The sequence below is a fragment of the Thermobia domestica genome, chromosome 3, assembly GCF_964235325.1.
Source record: "Thermobia domestica chromosome 3, izTheDome1.hap1.1, whole genome shotgun sequence".
Taxonomy (NCBI): domain Eukaryota; kingdom Metazoa; phylum Arthropoda; class Insecta; order Zygentoma; family Lepismatidae; genus Thermobia; species Thermobia domestica.
Genome location: NC_137456.1, coordinates 291,563,185 through 291,579,571, shown reverse-complemented (window position 1 = coordinate 291,579,571; position 16,387 = coordinate 291,563,185).

The following is a 16,387-nucleotide window of genomic DNA, read 5'->3' as shown; positions in this document are numbered from 1 at the left end:
AATTACTGCGATTAGCACCACAATTTACAGTAATTGGCAGGTTGCCATTAAGTAGAAAGAGTTAACGTAGGAACATGAGGTTTTAGTACATTTGTATGTTTTCTAATTGAAAGCTTTTAAAACCACTATATCATAAGCATATACAAAATATTAATTTGATAGTAATATGCAAGGGTATGCCAATTACTATATAGACACATTGTTTTTATACAATGATTGGCACCCCCATTTTTTAACACTGGAGATATGAATTACAAGATTGCTGGAAACGAAAACATATTTTGATAGTTCCTGAACTGCAATGGCAATAAACCAAAAGATAAGTAACATTTAATAAGTCAGAACCGTGGTAAATATTCTTTAACCATCCTTAACAAATTCATAAGAAATAAAACCACGTTTAATTTTAGGAAAATAGATCCACCTATTCCATAATCCACTTCACTTTAATACACAAATAGCAGGAAAGAAACTTCACAAAATATAAAATCAAAGAGTAGTGTAGTCATCCGTTAATGAACACATTCAAAAAACCTGATTTGTTTTCTTATTATTTGAATATTAACTAGAAAAGTGCCAATTATTCTCGGGGTACCAATCACTGTACGGTTTGCCCTACTTGTAGAAGTGCGGATTGGCAATAATACTGCTTGGACTGCGAATAACTCTGCCAAAATTCATTATCTGCAACGTGGACTCTTAGATTTCAAGAGCAGTCAACGGTATGATACGTAACCCACTGAAATCTTCATATTAGAGAAGTTGTCCTGGAAGTATCCCAAATTGCTAATTTAGCGGACGGAAGTCCACAAGATATAACTACGAGGATAATGTCTAGCACAGAACGAGAAAGTGAAATAGAAAATGTCAGAATAAAAGACATGTAGAAATCATGAGTATACAAAATCCAACCTAAACAGTCAATGGTACTGGTAAAATTTAATAAAATTACATCATTAACAAAATTCAGTGGTAGAACAGATCATATTTCCGCTAATACTTTTGTTACAAATTTCGATTTGATTATTCCAGAAAAATCTAGCCTTTTTAGGTGTTTGTCTCATATGTTACTACCACCATGCTTTACATGGTACATATCAATTAGGTCTGGATTATATACGTATCAAAATTTCAAGAACCATTTGTTGCCAAATTATGAAAACGTATTTATTCTAGCTAATCGAGACACCCAAATTCGTAATATTATCTCTAGATTTCACTATTATGGGTTTCGTTCTAAATACCTATAACCCAATAAGACATCTCAACTCATTTCAACCAGATTTCCGACTTATAGTATCAATTAGGATTCTTTGCCATATAAATTGCAGCAAGTACAGGTATTACTTTCATCGCAGTTGGCGAGCTTTAATCACTTATTCTTGATTGTTTAGCGTACGAAAACCTTGTGTACGTTCAGGGTAGAGGAAGTACGAATATTGCTAATAATTCTAATAATTCACTGCCAATATGTAGCTTAGCGTTAATCCCAGCACAAAAACTGAAAACTACAATTGCCGGACAGAATAGTGACACAACTTGAAACAATGGAAATAATAAATTTCCTTTCAGGAACAATAGGTACATGAATAACAACTCCCGTCAATATATCACCATTAATCGTAATAGGATGATAATAAACGAAGTTTAAAAGACAACATAACTCTTTATTTTATAAGTCAAGTGAATAATAAGTCGACGTCACCCTCTGATAATGGACACGATTGAACTTTGCAGAATGGTTTAATTGAAGAAACGCATATAATAATTTAACCTAACGCTTGTTGACATTGAACGAAACGAAGTTTATGCCGACGAAAAAAGCTCAGTTTTGTAAACTGATAAATATTTCAATTAGTGAAAATGTTTAAAAGGCTTTGTTGATTATTATTAATAGAATTTGAAATTATTGAAAATAATTTAATTGAAATATTTATCATAAATATAAAAATAATCATAAAAAAGAATGTATTTCGTTTTATGTGAAAAGCAAATGTTCACTGATTAAAACTTGAAGTATCCGAGATTAATATCCAAAATTAATTTTAACCATTTTGAATTATCTTATTAATAGTAAGTAAAACAATTTTGTTCATATATACGTAATTTTTAACTGATACCAATTAGTGTTTCTTTTCCTATAAATATCGTTACGATTTGTTGCAATTTTCGTTTTATGAATTCACATATAAATTATGTTCCCCACACGAAACTCATGGTCGAAAAGCGGAAAGTCTAACATTGACGGTGAAAGGGTCTTGGTAGGGAGTCGGCACACATCCGTGCGGATCCTACACGACTATGTACAATAAAACAACATATTTTTGAAGGCTCGGATCAGAGGCGACAGGTAGACGTGAATTTTTCCATTAGGACCAGGTAGTTGGAAATAAGCCTCACGTGGTTAAGCCGTCGTAGGAAAGTGGCATACGTGCTCTCGCTCTAGTCGTTGAGATTAAGTGTTCCTCGCGCGTCTGCATATCGTGCCCTCTCATCTGACACACAGATATTTCCTGCGTCGTTTGAATCGTCCGTACTCTGGGGAGTACAGTGATCTCCTAAGTATTAAACACATTCTTGTTGAATGTCCTCAATACTCATATCTCATAGAACTTCACGGACTGTCTTGTACGCTTACCAGTGTGTTGGGAGATGACGTTCGTGTTATTTGCTGGGTACTTCAATTTATTCATGGATCTGAGGTTGCTCACGTTTTCTGAGCGATTTTATTCTGTTATTTCTTTTATTGCTGCTATGTTTTTATCTTTTGTTCTACTTTTTTATTGTTTGCCTCTATATTTATTGTTATCGTTATCTATTTTATGCTATACATTTATTCTTTTATCTTTATTTTTTAAATGTTCTTCTTCCTTTCGCAGCGCTTTCTGATTTTTTCGTTTTAACATTTCCTTGAATTTTACTATTGCAGTTAGCATTGGAGCAGCCTTTATGCTAACGTTCCCATTTCTACCTAATCAAACAATCAATTGACGTTCTGGTCCAACTTAGTGGTCCCTATCTTTTCAGTCATATTCAAAAAAATATTCTGATTGAAAAGTATTGTTATTATTAGGGGGTATCATGTTGATGACTTTTTATTGGAAGGGGAAGCTGCTGAAAAATAGCCAAACTTATGATTACGTATAATATTTGAACTGCTCCTGAGCACAATCGACTCATCTACCTTCATATTTATTCAAAAATTGAGTTACAGATTTATATATGGTAACAGGTCAAGTTTGCAAAGTAATAGTTGTGTACATTTTATTTCGTAATGTGATCTCAATTAAATGAGAAAAGAAATTTTAAAATACACAGACATACATAATTTTGACTTTACTTCGTTTCATGTTACCAATGTTTACAGTTTCGTATCATAAAGACTGAAAATAAAACATACAAGATGCAATATTTGTGTATGCAATATAATGGCAACCAAAAAAGTTTGAAACGGCAGCTGCATAACGTCCTTACTTGAAGACACGTCGTTTCTCGCTATTATCTCATTTTATATAATACGTTTGTTCAAAATAACAACACGATCTCATAAAGTTACATCAAAGCAACAAACTAAAAAAATATCCGAAAAAATGATTCCGATCGCTGGAAAAAATAAAATTTACGACCATGTGCTCAACATGCGTTCAATCGTGTTTTCACATATTCCATCAACTACACCACCAGAACGAGAGGTGCTGCCCCTTGTGACTTCTCACCGATGCTTTCCTGTTCTTCTACAAGGCACTTATGTATTCACAGAAAATTCTACTTTTAATTGGATAAGGAAGGATCTGTTAAATATATGTCCTCATATGAGGCCAGTATGCATGAGAGGGTTAAACTCATCAACAGTTGCGGACGCTTCCTTCCATATCCATCAATAACAACTGACCTATCCATTATATAACCCTAATTGGAATCACTACCAACAACCGATCCCAGTCTTTCCTACATCTTCAGCACCACAGCTATAGGGTGCATCACATCAGTTGCTTCCAAATTGTTCCCCCAAATTACTAATCCGGATCCCCTGAAGAACCGCCGGCGCACAGCACATCTTGAAATATTTGTGCAAAAAGTTATTAGAGTTCCTTACATTAGCAAATCAATTGTCTGAACTATCTCTTCTGGTAGTTCAAAATGCTATAAAGAACTCACAATTTAGCCGAGGCGATCGTAACAACCAGAACATATATGAGAAGAAGAACAATTCTAAAAATAATAAGAATCCTACGACGGAGTCACAATATGCGCCACATATCCTCTAAAAAAGGCATTCTTCCAGTTCGTGCTATAAGGAACACAATTATAGAGCAATTATTTATTATACTCGGAAAGGAGATGGAAAGGAGATCAAAATATCACCTAAAATGGCCATCAAAATACGACATTTAGAGAAAACTCTAAACGGACCTGGAAGAGCTTCCTGGGACTATGTTCCTATCTGAGGGCACATATTACAGATTTCAAGGAAAGGGTATTTCTGATTTCAAATTCTTTAGGACAAAAATTCAAAATTTAAATATACAACACAGCATTATGAGCTATTTGAAAAACTTAAGTCGGAACTTATATAAGCTCCATCTTTGTTTCATTTTGATCCATCACTGGAAATCCGAGGATATTCAGTTGCATCCCCAACCTTCGCAGGCGGCATATTGGTTTGTTATGATACTAAAACCAATCAGGAGCCTATTGTTTCCTATTGTACTCTCCCTTTTACCAAAAGCCAAGGAAGAGCCTCAACATGGCAAAATGAATTATATGCACTGACATATGTCCTGCGAAAATTCCGACATTTCTTACTCAATAGAAAATTTAAATTATTTATGGATGCTAAATGATTGGTTTCACTCAACACCCAGCCGAACAAAGTCGGGAAATTTAGTCGCTATAAGATATTCTTAGCAGATTACAATTTTGAAATTCAACACATTAAAAGTCAGCAGCATCCGGCAGACACCTTTAGCCGCTTAGAAGACAAGCAAGATATACAAGAGGACGAAAATCAAGAAGTTGATAACTTCTCCGATACTGAGGACGCTAAAGTCTTTGCTTACCACTCATTAGAACACACCTTTGAAATTCAGCTGCCTACGGTATTACCGAATTTAGCATATGAACAAAGAAAGGATCCTTCATTTTCGGACATAATTACTGTATTTGAAAAGAAAGAACCAAACAAATTATCTACACTCCTACCAAATTATCTACACTCTACTCAGCCTGCTGCGGGGCTCTGTAGAGATCATGTCTGCGACCTTACGGTCCAAGACAACCTATAACTAACCTTTGATACTAGAGAGATTAATTTCTACAGTATTTTGTGGAAATACTTTTTATAGAGAAATTTTATAATAAAATTGGTAGTGGGGGATCGATTCCGGATACTCTTTTAATTAACGCTCTACCTCTACCTACGTGGGACAAAGTTTTTCAATATAGTTGTAAAAAGTGAAAAATAATCTTTCCAATATAAATATGTATAATTCTTGATTTTTTTTTTTACATTTTAATCTAAAACTTAGAAATAACCAATCAGGACAGTATGTGTTATGCCCGAAAGCTTTCCGCACAAGATGAACTGCATTGTGGTTAGCCATTGCCTTCCGTGGAATGATGATGCTGCCCATAGGACGGAATCTACATTTTAACGTGCAATCCAAACCACATGTCTCCTCAGCGAGAATCGTGCCTGGGATATCTTAATATTACAAGGCAAAACTACATGAAACAGCGGACAGTGTAAGTGGATAAAAATAAATTATGGACGCTGGTCACACCTCATTCTATATCTAATCAATAAAAAATGATATGTGGGAACATTAAAGATCCGAATAAATGAAAGAATTCAATTTGAGAAAAGTATCTGAAGTGAAATTCTTGGAAAATACATTAATACAATTTCTAAAAAAATATTGAAAATATTGGAAAACTTCAAACAAGTGTATATAATACATTTTTCGTATAAACAATCACTGTAAAACGTGATCATAGCACCACGAAAAACAACCATTAGTAATATCTCCCATCATAAGGCCGACATGGACTACATAGATGTTGGTAGGTGAAGTGTCTTCACTGTCTTCTTCGTTGTTAAATTTACGGACCACTAAAATGTCTATTGTAGCGCGGAAAAGTAAATGATAAAGAGCACAAGAAAACAATCCGTTTTTTGTGTGAGTGGTACGAACGTGTGAGTGATCCATATCGTCCTTATGGCGAGTTTTCAGTGAAAAGTTAAAGTGTATCTGAAGTACTACTATGAAAACGCTTTTTAATAACTCGTTTTAGAGAGGAATGTTTGTGAAGCTGCTGTAGGGAAGGACACCATAATTTGAACTACCAGACTGTGCATTTTTACCTTGCATTTGTTTCATTTTCCCACCCCCTTATTCCTCCTCCTCAGCCCAACCCGGGAAAGTATTGCTAGCAACCTGATATATAGCTGCCCAACGTTATGATACTAAAACGTATGCAATATTGTAATTTTGCTGAATGATGGACATCTTACATGGAACACAATTATAGCTTTCGCCTCACTTGAATAAGCAAGATTTAATAAATATGCCAGAACACTCGGCTGAAAATAAAAACAAGTGAAGGAAAAGAGATACAAACACATGGAGGAAATCCTGAAAACGATTTGGAGAATGTATGATCACTGCCTCCTGCTTGGTCTTCCTAAAGAAAGAGAGAAAGGGAAAATGAAATGAAATACTTAAGTTTTACGTCACACGATAAGGCCGGTTAGGGTAAAAGATGAGATGATGAGAAATGATGATGAGAAATGGATGAAAATGATGGAATGAATTGATGGAAAACGGAAAATCACCTTGGAAATCATTGCGCATGGTATTTGCCCACCACAAAGTTCACTTGCTGCTAGATGAGATCGAACCAACTAACTCCGATCGGGAGTCAAAACTATGTAGGACGCCCAAGAACACATATATACCTACATATCGTCTCTAAAAGTGTGTGCAAAACGCTACGCATAATATTCGAAAGTAAAATATTGCAGAAATGAAATACTTAAAACTAAATGTCGCTACAGTCTGCATATGTGTGTATGAGAGAATTACTACTATGCACTTTTAAACACGACTGTATATCTAAATGAACACGCACCACAATGGAAACGGTTAACTCAAAAATACTTATTATTAATATCACTATCCAAATATTGAAAGTGCAAAGGATTTTTTCAACAGTATCGATTGGACAAAGAAAATGTCACAAATCCGTCCTATTTTTCAAAGTACTAGGGACGTTAAATACACTTCTTGATATTGACCTTCTACAATATATATAAAAATGAATTATACTACGTCAAATGAAGTTATGTATAAAAAGTGAGAAAATGCAATACTGGACTAAGATTTGAACTTGGATCTCGAACTTACAGTATCGCATCATTAACCACTAAGCTACTCGCTATTGATGAAGACTCACATTACTACCACTTGTTAAGACGTTGCTCATGCAACGAGCCCGCTTTGACTATACCGCAACTAGTGTAGTATTTGGGGAAATAGTGTCTATACCACAGAACACTACTGTGTAAGCATTTATATATGATAAACAGGGAAATTGCTTATTTTATATCATGTAAATATTTAATGTGATATACAATCTATTATTCCCTCCAGTTATCGTATCTAATTTTGGAATTTAACTGTTTTTCATTAAGTTATCTATATTCCACCATCAGACAAATAAAGGAATTAATGTTTAACCTTTGTCGGCATGTTTCAGAAAATATACGTTAATGCATATGCAGGGGCTCTAAGTCCTTTGTCTTATTGAAAGTTTTTTTTATAATTTTATTTATAGTTTGATGCAACTTGTAGATCTTCCATGGTGTAATTTATTACACATTAGATAACAGTGGATATTTACACAAGTACACAATTATTAAGGCAATGTTTTGAACTATTTTAATTTTATTACAATTAGTAGGAAATGCAAAGGACATGCTGTAATAAAATATTTTCTTCTTATATACTATTATTCTGTTAAACCATTTCCTTTATAATTTTGTATTTTGCTTTAAAATTCTGAACACACCTGTGGTAAATAGAACTACAGTCATCAAAAGGGCAATATTTATGCAATCATTAATATTCGTTTATTCTGATATTATTTGGTAATTTTCGAAATGAGATTTTTGTATCTCCAAAGGCATGAAATCCAAATCAGTTTACTGTGTTCTTTGCGAAAGTTTTTGCCACAATGAAACATGCCAAACCACTCTTTCTGTTAATAATGTATGGAAAATTTCATACATTCGTGTCTCTATTTGTCCGGGTATTTCTTCACTTGCTTATACTTCTCAATTCCTCATATCTTCAAACCACTATTAGTTGCTAGTTTCAAATTGGATATTGGTGATCTTAGAATCATCAGGTGTTTCATTAAATTTTCTGCCAGTTCCTGTAATAATAATGTACGATTGTATTTCTTGTTTTCATAGTAAAAGTTTCTATGTTCCACAACAAGTGTCTAGTTTGTCTTTTGCTTTTATAGTCTCAAACTTTTCGGTCCATAACATCAACTCACATTTCTCTTTCCTATAGTAGTTCATAATCTTTGGCTTCCTCTTCGGGCTGTTTTCATCAACTGCCTTTTCATGATGAATTATACTTAGTAAAATCATTCTCTTTAGCACATAGTTGACCGTAGTGACATTTTGCCTTAAACCAAATTTGAGGAACTACTTCTTGATGAGATTAGGCTTTTAATTCAGTTGGAATATCTTGTTTCTTTAGGGTCAGTGTTCCCAAAAACATACGTCGTTGTTCTAGCACATGCTCAGCCAGATCGACACTAGCAAAGAAATTATCCATAGTAATATTTCGTGAAGTTTCAGCAACGGCTTTGCTGAAATCCTTGATTTTTGCATACACAGAACCATCAACGACATATAATGATTGAGCGTCACGTAAATAAAATATTTTTATTCAGTACTTTGAACTTCCCTTTGGCATGTATTGAACAAACATTCCAAAACTCCTAAGTGCCACAAGCTGTTTATCTGCATTAAGTTTATCACTGGGAACAATCACTCTTTTGCAGTTTACAATGAATATTTCCAACACAAAACGACTAGGTGCAAGTTTCAGATTTTAAATACATATTTGCCAAGTACGTTTATAGTCAAATCATATGGATTGTTTAAGACTTCGAACGTGTTGAAAACTATAGTAGCCTTGAAAATTGAGTTTGACTGTATAGAGAGGAACTGTTGACTGATTGTCACATCCTTCATTTTTCTACTACTACTAGTAACAAAATGCCAAGAGATGCATTCATTTCTTCCGGAATAACATTTTCGACTATTTTCGTTCAACATGGCTAGCGTTCTTTCCTCGAGGTTTGTATCCTCGTCGCCATAAGTGCCTTTACATCGCAGTGACGGGTATGTGACTGCGCAGTACTCCAAGGAAGGGATGGTTGTATAAGAATTTGTGATTAATTTTGAAGAGTTTTTATTTTGACTAGGGAATTAACATAGGTGAAGGGAGTAAAGACACAGATTTGAAGCATCAGTTCACTGTTATTGAAGCATCAGTGCACGAAAAGATTCGTATTCTCAGTTTTTCTATTTATTGTTTTATATGTTAAGTTAAACACCACAATATGTATCACTGATATCGCAGATCGTATTATTTTTTAAAATCGTGTTTGTAACCTATTGTCAAAACATTCATCTCCAGACATGATGTAGAGAGAAGAGAAAGAGATACGACATCTGTAATATATGTATATGTGATTCACTAAGTAACTGTAGAAATTAGTTCAAGGACACATAAGAGAGCGAAAAGGAGCTCTAGAAGTCTGAACTTTTTAGAAACGTCCTAGATAGGTGAAAATATAGTTAAAAATTGCAAAAGGTATCATGTAAATTACCTCTCTTTTCTTATATTCTAGTATACTTTTTCTTTCACATCCAAACATCTCTATTCAGAATTACGAGATAAAGGTGGAGAGAGAAACATTCCCATTTCAAGAATTATATCAGGAAAAAATCTTTTGACTTAGACTAGATTCGAACTTTCAACCCTTCAATCCATGGCTCAGCGCTCTACCGATTGAGCTAACAACTACTGTTAGAAAAGCGAGATTTCTACAACTACCGATTGCTGAATGATGTTTATTAACCAAAATTGCCGAGACAATTGCTTCATATAGCTATAATAATAATAATAATAATAATAATAATAATAATAATAATAATAATAATAATAATAATAATAATAATAATAATAAAGTAGAAGAAGAACAGAATCTAAAAAGTCACATATGTTAAAAGTTTGACGTGCAGAGTAAGTCCTAATATGAGATTTTATTAATTATATATAATAAATGTAAGCGTTGTTTATTCGTGCGTGCTACTCAAACTGCGCAACTCACTACCTAGTCCCATAAGGGTTGTACGCGTATGGTACAGTAGCCTTGCGTCCTCCAACCGTGAAGAATGTTTCTGTTTGAACCTATGCGTGTCCTAAGAGGAAGGAGGAGATTGAAAGAAAGAAAAGTGGTTTAGAAATTATGCAAACGTAGAATATCTCACGAGGCGAGGTGATATAGAGTTCAGCGTGTCTTTCAGCTACTACTCTATACAAGACGTGCATCTACGACTTAACGTGGAACCCGAACCACACGACTCCTGACGGGAATCGAAACCCGTATCACCTCTAGTTCTATCATGGGAGACACAGGAACATGTAAAAATAATCGAAAATGAATGATATTAATGTTAAATCCATAGCTTTTGAGTGCATGAATTATGTATGATACCCTCTATATCGTTCACATCAAATTTTAGCATTATCTGCATGGAGGTTTAATAGGAGGGGTGATAATTAAAAATTCCTAATTGAAATATATGAGTGTCTATTCAATAGCTTTCGGGGTCACTGAAATGCATAATTACACTCCCGATACTATTAAAGCCCAAAGCTTTACTCTTTCGTTAACAGGAAGTTTATTCATTTACTTAACTCAGGACACCTTAAAGTTAAGGATATGAAACTCAATGCATATATTTCTAATTCAAAATTATTAGATACGTATTGTAGCTTAGACTTCTAAGGAGGGAAAGGGACAATTTACGCAGTGATTTCCTTCACATTCGAATAAAATACTGCCTCATTATATTGCAAAAACTCATTTCGAGTGGTGTCATTGCTAATAGTTTTCCGTATTTGTTTATATCTCTACTCATTTATAACAGTATCTCACTTTTCCTGTGACGGGAGCAACACCTAAGCGAGCATTCAGTAAAGTAAATGCCATTAAAATCTATATTCATAGCACAGTGGTGAAATAAAGTTGAGCTCTTTAGCAATCTTTAGCATGGGAAGCGAATAAAGCCATCACATTGGAAAAGCAGCTAATGAATTCCTCTCCGAAAAAGATCACCCGCACATTTATTTTACAGGTGGTGTTTTATAGTTATACTTAAGTTTGTTGCAATTGCTCCAGTGAGGCTGACACTGAAGTCATTCGTAATAAGGGGAAAGGGACATGTAAAAGTAGTCAAATATGAACAATATTAGTATCGAAATCATAGTTTTCGTGGTCGAAGATGAATAGTGACGCTGTTGATGTTGCTTAGGTAGAAGTTAAGCCTTGGTTGGCATGGAGGTCAGAGTGGGAGGGTGACAGGCAAAAAATAAATAAAATAAAATTGAAACATCCTATATTTGTGTCGAATATATATTTTTCGGTATCTCTGTCATAAATAGTAATATTCCAGATGTGGTATATGACCAAGGTCGGCCCCATTCGCATGTTGTTTCAAAGGAGAGAATCGGTGAAGATTTCAGAACAGTTCCTTTGACTTAAGTTTCAGTACACTGAGAGGGAAGAGTGGTAACACACAAATACTGGTGTCACATCCGGACCTATCAGAGGTATGATTTCTGGGGAACTGTCGTTGCTCCAGGGAGGCATTACCCCCTGATCAGTCCCTAAAATTCTTACTGCTTTGCAGGGGCGTAGGCAGGAATTTATTTCAGTGATCGAAAGCATTTTTAGGGGTAAATTGTGCACCCTCCAGGAGCCATGTAGCATCGTACGTTCAACAGTACTTTTTCTGAGTCAAATCTCTCTCTCTCTCTCTCTCTATATATATATATATATATATATATATATATATATATATATATATATATATATATATATATATATATATATATGTATGTATATATAGATAGATAGATAGATAACAGTAACAGGGGCGGTTGTAGACATTTCGTAACTGTAAGCAAATAATATTTAGGCGCCCCGCCTATATGATAATAAAAGAATTGAATGCTGTAACGGAGAAAAATTCCTCAGATAATTGTTACAATTACAAATTTCTTCAATATATAATAATTCAGTCTTCCAGTGAGTATTAAAGGAAAAGGCAAAATTAAACCTAATTAACTGTGGATGAATCATGACCAAAGTTCCAGTTTTAATAATTTATATCTTTTTATTATTATTATTATTATTATTGTTATTATTATTATTATTATTATTATTATTATTATTATTATTATTATTATTATTAAATAAGCACAGGAAACAACTAAAATGTATACCTAAGATGTATTTTGACAAATACAGTTGAAACATAAAAGTCGAAATAGAATAAAACTAAAGAGCTTCAAGTCTAACATTATCACAGGTTTGATTTCGACAAAGAGATATTTTCTTACACTTCATTAAAAGCATATTTAAATAGTGTTTTCTAGTGATACAAATATGGTAATTAGCTTAATTTCTCGTTTTCTTTGTTACTGTAAAGTTCATGTTATAAAGACACTTTTCTGGCTTTCAATTTGGCAAAATCTCTTATTATTGCATCCATATCAATTCCATTCAGAATGTCATCTTCAATGGCCATCAAAGCTAGTCCATTTAATCGTTCTTGAGATATACTTGATTTCAAATAATTCTTTATTAATTTTAGTTAAACTAGTTCAATACACAACAAATGACAAAAGTGTGTCTTAATTTATATGTAATTTGTCCCCGATCAGTGGCAGAACTTTAAAATCATGTTTCTCCGCAAAAATTCTTTTCAGGGCCCCTTATGCCTATAGAACAATTCAATTCTTTCATGGGGCCGCGGTGGCTCAGTGGTAGAGCGTTCACCTCTGGTGCTTGGGGTCCCGGGTTCGATCCCAGCCCCCGCCAAGTGAACTTTGTGGTGGACAAACACCGTGTGCGTGGGTTTTCTCGGGGTTCTCCCGTTTCATCCCACTTTCTTCATTCCACCATTTCATTCATTACTCATCATCACCGTCTCCTTTAGCCTAACCGGCATAACCGTGGGACGTAAAACTTAAAGATTTCATTTCAATTCTTTCATGTTTCTTTCCAACATAGACGTTCGAAATCAGGCAGTAACACAATGTAAACACAAGTAATGATGCACCCATTGAGGTCCGAAGATTTTTTCGGAAGAGCCTACAAAATGCAAATAATTTTGTGTATTTGCCCCCTGAAATTATGCTAATTGGGGGATCCAGACTCTCAGACTGCCTGTTCAGTGTTTCGTCCACACATATTTTAGGGGGCCACTCCCCCCCGGGAGAAGTTCAAAATAATACGTCTATAATATAATAATAAATAAAAGAGTACCAGCAGTGGCCCTACTAAGTGTGCCCCCCGGAAGATGTTTTCTGAATAGAAAACTGCACCTATTAGGGATGCGCACGATACAAGATTTGTGGCTGTCTCGTCTTGAAAATGTGCTGTAAAAGTGATGGCTCGGCTCGAAAAATGTATATTTCTCTATTGGAAGAGCCGTGTCTCGACTCGAATTTTGTCTGGAAAATTCTGTCTCGACCTGGCCCCTTGCGCATCCGTAGCACCTACGTCGTTACATCCCTGAACACAAGTAACTAATAATCAAAATTCTACTTTGCATTAGAATTATTACTAACTAAAAATATCGCTCCATCTAAATTTATTAGCAGAGAATGGATTAATAATTATTGTTATCTGTCATAATAAAACGAGCATCTGTATACGCTGCTGTGATTGAAAGTGAGAGTACTGGAAAAAAATACTTGTCATCCAAATGACCTTTCGTCGCTTTCGATTATATCCTTTCAAGTTCTATACTTATATGCCACGTGAAAACTAATTTTATTCAAACAAATTTTGAAATACATGAAATTTAATTCAGACCCGTAACCGAAATGACCGTATCGTTCCATTTTAATTCAACAATTAAATTACTGCAATCAGGTTAAAATAAATTTGTCAACTTCAAAAGAATGTCGACCTGCAAATGCTTCGTTAACAGTGACTGATATTGACAACTCCCCATCTCAATATTTGTCTAATTTTGTCCAGCACTCGAAAGAAACTATTTTAGAGCCTTCGGTTGCCTCTTATCTTCTTTCACGTTTTGTAGCTTTCTTTTCCGATAAAATGCTCACTTGGTTTTATATCGTTGGTCATTATTATTACATGAAAAACAAAGTACTATTAAAAAGTGAAAGCACACATCATTATAAATTAAAAATATAAACAAAAACGAAATGACTTAGGATAGAAATGAAAATGTTGACGAATGACAAATGACTAATAGATATTAACAAAGTGAGCATTAAGCACTGGACAGCGATTGTGAGTCATTATTAACTTAAGTTAAAATTTCCCTCAGAAATGATATTTAAAGAACCCATTTGTACCGCCCGTCTTTTCTTAGTATTCGCTCCACTCCCTGGACGAATGGACAAGAAAGGCTACTTGCTTGCATGGGGGCCCGAAGAATGTTTTTAGGGTGGTCATCTCCCTCGTTACTATATTACGTTTGGTATTTTTATTTGTATTAAGAAAATCTTAAGAAATTATACATATACATTATACTTGTCGTAAGCCAGGTGGGGCCTGGCCCTTTCGTCCCCTTTTGGGTGCCCATGCTTGCTTCAACTTTGATAATGTGCATTTCATTTACGGTGATCTTTCTCAACCCTTAACTGTTGAGAAAGGAATGAAGAGTCTGTTATATTTGTATTTTGTGCATATGGTGGGATTGTGGAAAGAATACCAGTCTTTAGCTCTACGGTCATAGTACTTAATACAACATCTATTGGAAAGCTAAATTTACATTGATTTTATCTCATATTCGTAAAATATCCCTTTTCCCTCTTTAAAAGGTCTATCCTGTGTCATGGAAATTTTCCTCAAACTAGCAACTCTTGTGAGTGTGGCATTGGCATCAATTTCTAGAGGATATCAGGCTTAGCGCCTATTTTGAATTCTCCCTGTATGTTGTTATTGTTCTTCAAACAAGAAATTGTAATTATTAAATAATAAAGAAGAGACTTCCCTATGTTGTCACCTCATCCCAATACAAATTCATGCTTACCATTCTCTTCCTAGTTTCCGTAACTTCATCAAAACAAGCTCAGCCATGCCGTTTCAGCAATTAACAAACTTCACTATTGACTAATATAATTGTGATCAGCTAGTCATCCACGTGCGGAGCACCAGGAAGAAGCGAAAGCAAAGAAGTAGAACAAAACCAGGGGACACGGGACCCTCGAGGTGAGAAGTGTGACAGAAGCCGCCAGAAACACACTTTGCACCCCTATTCAGAAGAGTCGTCGTAGCAGCAATTGAAAGACGGTCGGCACGCCTGGGCCCTCACCAACCATTGCATTACAGAGGTGTCATTCTGAAGAGGCCAGGACATCTGGGAGCTGTTGCCCTGAGGTCGAGAGGTTCTTCACTCTTGAACGTGAGGTCCGGGATCGATACCAGACGGAAACACTCAACGAATTGGAGGATAAGGCTTCACCCGATATTTGAAGAGGCTCATCATATCGAAATGGCTGAGGTACAGTAAAACCCTTTCCTTTCCTAACCTTTGTGTCTCTGTGATTTCTTCTATTAGAAAACATGCATTTCATTTCATTCATCCCCAATTAATTACTTCAGCGCTGTACTGCTCAGATCCCCACGTACTTTCTCTCTTGCCATGCAAAGTACTATCCCCACATTCTTTCAGTAAAGAACTGATAATTGAGCAAATTACTGTGGTTGTAACTCCACAGTACAGTACAGCAAGAAATTGATGTGCGAGTCCATTTCATTTGTAAAGGGGTGTTTTACAGCCAACCAAGCAAAGATTCGACTTTATTGTCCTTTTGATGTATTTTATCTGTATCTCAGTCTGTACAATATTTATTCGAAGCTATATGAGGAAAATTTTTCATCATAACATTTTTAAAATGAATATTTACATTTAAAACAAAATTCATTTTTCTAATTTGGTGCCCTGTTCACCTGGCGCCTCCTGCGAACGCGTAGTTCGCAGGATTCAAGATCCGGCCCTGCAGTAACAATGGAATTCTGTATTACCGCCCGACTA